This window comes from Lampris incognitus, chromosome 1 (genome assembly GCF_029633865.1).
Source record: "Lampris incognitus isolate fLamInc1 chromosome 1, fLamInc1.hap2, whole genome shotgun sequence".
Classification (NCBI taxonomy): domain Eukaryota; kingdom Metazoa; phylum Chordata; class Actinopteri; order Lampriformes; family Lampridae; genus Lampris; species Lampris incognitus.
In genome coordinates, this window is record NC_079211.1 from 8,074,415 (window position 1) to 8,082,217 (window position 7,803).

Here is a 7,803-nt window from a genome sequence, read left to right on the forward strand (position 1 = left end):
CACGGCTCCAGTCCTCCGAGCAGGCTTGTAAGACCGTACCCTGCATGTTCTAAGTGACCCGTCACTGTCACGACAACAGCTGACTCATGCCCCTTTTCCACGACAATGGTACCGGCTCAGCTCCACTCGACTTTTTCATTTTCCATTGCTGGGAAGTGCCGGCATTTTGGTAACTGGTACCACTTTTCCGGTACCACCTTTGTCGAGGTTCCAACAGAACTGGAGCGGGTACCAGAATCAGTGCAGACCAGCTACACCGAGGGGGTGCTGCTACGGTGATGCAAAAACGACACTCTGCGAGTCGAGCCGAGCCGAGCCGAGCCGGTACTATGTAGTGGAAGAGGGGGCATTATAAAGCTCAGTCGTCCTGCCGGCTGACATGTCTCTACCTCCATCAGCGCCAAGACAACCCCTCATCTCACCTGTGGGGGTCAACGACTGTTGGTGGTTTTCTCCAAAATGGCACCAGATCAGTGGATCTATCTATCTATCTATCTATCTATCTATCTATCTATCTATCTATCTATCTATCTATCTATCTATCTATCTATCTATCTGTCTGTCTGTCTGTCTGTCTATCTATAATAATTTTATTTATATAGCACTCTATCATGGATAGATAGTTAGATGGATGGATGATAATCTGTTCTTTCTCCCTCTCTTGCTATCTATCTATGATAATTTTATTTATATAGCACTCTATCGATCGATCGATCGATCTATCTATCTATCTATCTATCTATAATAATAATAATTTTATTTATATAGCACTCTATCTATCTATCTATCTATCTATCTATCTATCTATCTATCTGTCTGTCTGTAATGATAATAATTTATTTATATAGCACTCTATCTATCTGTCTATCTATAATAATAATAATTTTATTTATATAGCACTCGATCTATCTATCTATCTATCTATCTATCTATCTATCTATCTATCTATCTATCTATCTATCTGTCTGTCTGTCTGTCTGTCTGTCTGTCTATAATAATAATAATTTTATTTATATAGCACTATCTATCTATCTATCTATCTATCTATCTATCTATCTATCTATAATAATAATAATTTTATTTATATAGCACTCTATCTATCTATCTATCTATCTATCTATCTATCTATCTATCTATCTATCTATCTATCTATCTATCTATCTATCTATCTATCTGTCTGTCTGTCTGTCTGTCTGTCTATAATAATAATAATTTTATTTATATAGCACTCTATCTATCTATCTATCTATCTGTCTGTCTGTCTGTCTGTCTGTCTGTCTGTCTGTCTGTCCTATCTATAATAATAATAATTTTATTTATATAGCACTCTATCTATCTATCTATCTATCTATCTATCTGTCTGTCTGTCTGTCTGTCTATAATAATAATAATTTTATTTATATAGCACTCTATCTATCTATCTATCTGTCTGTCTATCTATAATAATAATAATTTTATTTATATAGCACTCTATCTATCTATCTGTCTGTCTATCTATAATAATAATAATTGTATTTATATAGCACTCTATCTATCTATCTATCTATCTATCTATCTATCTATCTATCTATCTATCTATCTGTCTGTCTGTCTGTCTGTCTGTCTGTCTGTCTGTCTGTCTGTCTGTCTATAATAATAATAATTTTATTTATATAGCACTCTATCTATCTATCTATCTATCTGTCTGTCTATCTATAATAATAATAATTTTATTTATATAGCACTCTATCTATCTATCTATCTGTCTATCTATAATAATAATAATTGTATTTATATAGCACTCTATCTATCTATCTATCTATCTATCTATCTATCTATCTATCTATCTATCTATCTATCTATCTATATGTGTGTCTGTCTGTCTGTCTGTCATTTCATTATCATTTCATCCTGGTATAGTATATTGTGGTAACCGTAGACCCGGTTTAGCGGCACATATTCTACCTCCATCAGTCGTAGGTGGATTCTGTAACACCGCCTGACACCGAGATGTAGAAGAACACTGCATTCTCTCCCACACAGAATCAAACAGCAGCAAGCACTTTGTGAAAGTGGTGCTGAAGGACGGAAATCACGAGGGTTCAGATTCCACACCGACACCGGCTATACGTAACGCACGCCACTGGGTCGGGCACGGTGCCGCCCTGCAGCAGCAAGCCGCTCAGAAGGGCCGGAGGTGCAGCTCTGCAGCCGGTTTCCTCTGTGAATCAGTGAGACGACTTTTGTTCGGCGTCGGCTGGGTGGAGCTGGCCCCAACAGCATTCACGGCTAATTCGGTGCACTCGCGGCTGCGCCGAACACAAAGGCTGCTGAGGGATTTAAACGGGTTGCGTGTCGATTCAGCTCACTTATCTTCCAGGTTACTTATCGTTCTCTGACTAACAGGATGTGGCATCATTAAATTGTGCTGATCCAGTGAACTCCGCCCGTCCAGGCGCTTAAAGCGTGGTTAAACAAGCCGGTGTTGCGCAATGTTATGGTCCGGGTCCTGTTTTGAAGTGGCTATACAGCTGGATGGAGCACAGTGAGGGTGATGGCGTGCGTCTGGCGTGACGGCTTGATAGATGGTCTATTGTGTGACGGCGGCGTGGGGAATTAGATGATTTCATGTGGTTGTGGTGCTCTGCACAGTGTTGCAGCAATTAGCGCTTGCACCCATTATACACTGCTGTAGGACAGTGCACGGCCCCGTGTGTGTCTGTGTGTGTGTCTGTGTGTGTGTGTGTGTGTGTGTGTGTGTGTGTGTGTGTGTGCGTGTGTGTGTGTGAAGACAGCCCGGCAGCACACGCATGGTTTGTTTGTGTGAAATCTCAGAGCGCATCGTTTCAAAAACCACGCTTGTCGTTTCATAACTGCGTCTGCGTGTACGTATGAGTGTAGTTTGCGTAGTTATATATTTATGTGTAGCTTGATTAAACAAAGCGAGCCGACGACTCTGCCTCAGATCCCACAGTAAAAGAGGCTCCAGCAGCCGGCAGCACCATAAATGTGATGAAACTGCTTTAAAAAGCCGAACCCCGACACCACGCAGCCGAGACTCCCTCAACGTCACATGAAGTGGAAACAGATGAGAAACGATGGATAGATGGACGAACGAGTGCAAGAGTCAAGAGACAGACAGATGACAGGCAGACAGATATATAGACAGATGGATAGATACATAGACAGACAGACAGATAGATAGACAGACAGATGGATAGATAGACAGACAGGACAGACAGACAGACAGACAGACAGACAGACAGACAGGACAGACAGATAGATAGATAGATAGATAGATAGATAGATAGATAGATAGATAGATAGATAGATAGATAGATAGATAGATAGATAGATAGATAGATAGATAGATAGATAGACAGACAGATAGATAGATAGATAGATAGACAGACAGACAGATATATGATAGACAGACAGACAGATAGACAGACAGATATATGATAGACAGACAGACAGATAGACAGACAGATATATGATAGACAGACAGACAGACAGACAGACAGACAGACAGACAGACAGACAGACAGATAGATAGATAGATAGATAGATAGATAGATAGATAGATAGATAGACAGACAGACAGACAGACAGACAGACAGACAGACAGACAGACAGACAGACAGACAGACAGACAGACAGACAGACAGACAGATAGATAGATAGAGAGATGGACAGACAGACATATAGATAGATAGATAGATAGATAGATAGATAGATAGATAGATAGATAGATAGATAGATAGATAGATAGATAGATAGCTAGACAGACAGACAGACAGACAGACAGACAGACAGACAGACAGACAGACAGACAGACAGACAGACAGAGAGAGAGAGAGAGAGAGAGAGAGAGAGAGAGAGATGGATAGACATAGATAGACATAGATAGACAGACAGATAGATAGATAGATAGATAGATAGATAGATAGATAGATAGATAGATAGATAGATAGATAGATAGATAGATAGATAGATAGAGAGAGAGAGAGATGGACAGACAGACAGACAGACAGACAGACAGATAGATAGATAGATAGATAGATAGATAGATAGATAGATAGATAGATAGATAGATAGACAGACAGATAGATAGAGAGATGGATAGACAGATAGATGGACAGACATGGTGGTCTCCCATATGGAATCTGGACATGTTCACTGGGTTCATTTTGAATTGAAGTTTGAAGATTTGTGGTACTTCCTCTTTCTCTCTCCCCTCTTCTTCTTGTTCTGCTTCTGCCTCTTCTTCTTCGCCTATTGGTATTTTTAAATTTTTTTTATTTTTCTCTTTTAATATATTTGGTGATGATGTCTTATGTATAAATACCAGATGTTAAATTTGACCATTTCTCTACGTGTTAAACTGACTGATGTATTCATGTGTAATATTTTGTATTTCTTGAAATGTGTTGAATAAAAAAAACAAAACAAATAAGCGAACGAGCCAGATTTAAGGGAAAAAGCTTCTTCTTCTTCTTCTTCTTCGGCCAATGCACCGCTCCACCTCTCTCCCAGTCATGTGACCCTGCAGGAGACGACAGGCTTCCGTAAGGAGGCCTTGTGTGTGTGTGTGTGTGTGTGTGTGTGTGTGTGTGTGTGTGTGTGTGCGTGCTCGTAGGGGTGGAAGGGACAACAATTTCTGCCGACTCCACTCTGCTAGCTAGCCGCAGTATAGCAGCAGGACTATAACAAAGTTGCTGTGTGTAGCAGTGAAGTTGTGTAATATGACGTCACACGTTTTTAATCTCAAGCAACAAGAACTGCAGCGTGCTACAACGACGATGTTAAATCGGGTCTGTGTGTGTCGATGGCGGTCTTCCTGAAACTCTTATGAATTCTATGCATGTATTCTGGGGACACGGATGATATTATACTACTATATGTTCATACATACTTATAAATAGGAATGGTGTTAACACGTACTGAATTACTTACAGACCCATCTACACAATATCCCTTACACATCGGTACTACCAAGTACCAGCAGCCTCCAAGTGATACGTCAGCTTGATTCTACTATTTCACATCTTTAGACATTACGGAAGAGGAATTCCCCAAAACTGAGATATCCCCCAAACTCTACTTTCACCTTTAGCCAGATTTAAACAGAGGTGTAGGTAATACACCGACAAACCTCTCACTAGAACCTCTAATGGTGTAGTAGAGCACATATTGTTAAACACATTTGAGAAGGGGCGTCGGGGGTGGCGTGGCCGTCTATTCCGTTGCCTACCAACACGGGGATCGCCGGTTCGAATCCCCGCGTTACCTCCGGCTTGGTCGGGCGTCCCTACAGATGCAATTGGCCGTGTCTGCAGGTGGGAAGCTGGACGTGGGTATGTGTCCTGGTCGCTGCACTAGCGCCTCCTGGGGAACTGGGGGGGAATAGCGTGATCCTGCCATGTGCTACGTCTCCCAGGTGAAACTTTTCACCGTCAGGTGAAAAGAAGCAGCTGGTGACGCCACATGCATGGGAGGAGGCATGTGGTAGTCTGCAGCCCTCTCCGGATCGGCAGAGGGGGTGGAGCAGCGACTCGGACGGCTCAGAAGAGTGGGGTAATTGGCTAAGTACAAATGGGGGGGAAAAGGGGGGGAAATTGTACGGACCACGGATGCTTGGACTCACTAGCCCTTGGCTAACGGGTCAGAACCTTTAGTTGACTGGTTAGTGCAGCCGCCCGTTGTGCGGGCGACCCGGGTTCGTGTCCCGGGCTGCCCCCTGGATTCGCTACAGTGGTGTCAGAAGTGGGATGGTGAGACCATGGGGCCATCGGAAGTGCGTGAGCCCAGAGGCGTGAGGGAGCTGGTATGTTGAAGCCGAAGGGGGGGGGGGGCAGTGTAACGATAATGTAGCGAATTCAGGGGGAAGCCGGGAACCGCCGCAGCCAGGATGTGAACCCGGATCTCCCGCACCACAGGTGACTACGTTAACCAGTCAACTAAAGGGTCCAACCCTTTAGCCAACGGGCTAGCAAGGAATTCAGGGGGCAGCTGGGAACCGCCGCAGCCAGGATGTGAACCCGGATCTCCCGCACCAAAGGTGACTACGTTAACCAGTCAACTAAAGGGTCCAACCCTTTAGCCAACGGGCTAGTGAGTCTAATCACCAATGTAGTGAATTCAGGGGGCAGCCAGGAACCGCCGCAGCCAGGATGTGAACCCGGATCTCCCGCACCAAAGGTGACTACGTTAACCAGTCAACTAAAGGGTCCAACCCTTTAGCCAACGGGCTAGTGAGTCTAATCACCAATGTAGTGAATTCAGGGGGCAGCCAGGAACCGCCGCAGCCGGGACGCGAACCCGGGTCGCCCACACCACGGGCAGCTGCACTAACCAGTCAACTAAAGGGTCGGACCCTGTAGTCGACTGGTTAACGTAGCTGCCCCGGGTTCACATCCCAACAGTGGTAGATTCCCTGCTGCCCCCTGGGGGAAAAAAACATTTCAGAAGATGCTACAGAAGTTCTTCATGTTTTAAAAAAGGTCACGTCTACCACGGGTGAATATCGAGACGGCGTCCCCTCCGTCTCCCGCATGACGGTGTCATGATGCTCACCACGCCGGGTGTCTGCTCCGCGGCGCGTCCGGACGTAATGCACTTTGTCTGAAAATATAAGAACGAGATGGATCCCGTTACAGCGGAGGAGGGCAAACGCCAATCACCAGACGAGAAGGAGCGGAAAATGAACGAGCCACATGCAGCTCGTGCTCCAGAATGACACACACAAAAAAAAAAACAACCCCCCCGAACGAGAATGTAAAAATAATCCAACATAACATAATTCCATTCTAAATGGTCTTTTAAAGATACGTTACAGGCGGCAATCATGAACGTAAGCGACGTCAGCCGACCTCAGCCTCAGCCCCAGATCCAGCGCTGCTCTGCGGCGCAAAAAAAATTACAGTGGTGGCCGGAAACGGAGAGTCACATTTTATCTGACCTTAATATTAACATTCTTCCGGAGCTGTAGGGTGAAATTCTAAGCCTATGGTTAAGGAATATCGCCGTAGACTCGGAGGGGGGAAAGAAAAGAAAGAAATCCACCTAGTATGTGCTTTACGAGGAATGAGGAAACAAATCATTTTCTCTGCCCCTGACGGCCGCGTTGTTTTGAAACGTAAAAGTCCCAGGGGTCGGGGGTCAGAGTTCAGGGGCCTCACTTAGCACTCATATATGACCGGGTAGACTTTTTTTTTTTTTTTTACATTTTTTTACTTAATGAAAGTATGACGACGACTTAAAATGTTGGGACTGACCGAAGAGTTTCATTTAATTTAGACTTCAAAGAGCTTCATAGTGTAACGACCACAGATGAGTAGACTCGCTAGCCCTTGGCTAACAGGTCGGACCCTTTAGTCGACTGGTTAGCATAGTCGCCCGTGGTCTGGGAGACCCGGGTTTGCATCCCAGCTGCGGCGGTTCCCGGCTGCCCCTGAATTTGCTACACTGGTGTCAGAAGTGGGATGGTGAGACCGCGAAGGCCACTGGAAGCACGTGCACCCAGAGGCGTCCCAGATAGCATCCGGATGTGGGCCACTTCAGGCAATGACACGGCACTGATGGCCTTCTTCTGGCCCTGAAAAAATGGATGTGAGCCTGAAGTGGCCCACATAGCAAATATGGCCCAAATATGCCAAATCAAATGTGGGCCTTTTTTGGTAAAGATGTGGTGCTCTGGGCAACATGTGATCTGGATGTGACCCTGAGGTGGCCCGTGTGGTGAATGGTGAATATGGCCCAAATATCACAACACACATATGGGCCACCTTTGGCAAATATGTGGCACATGTGGCATTGCTATGG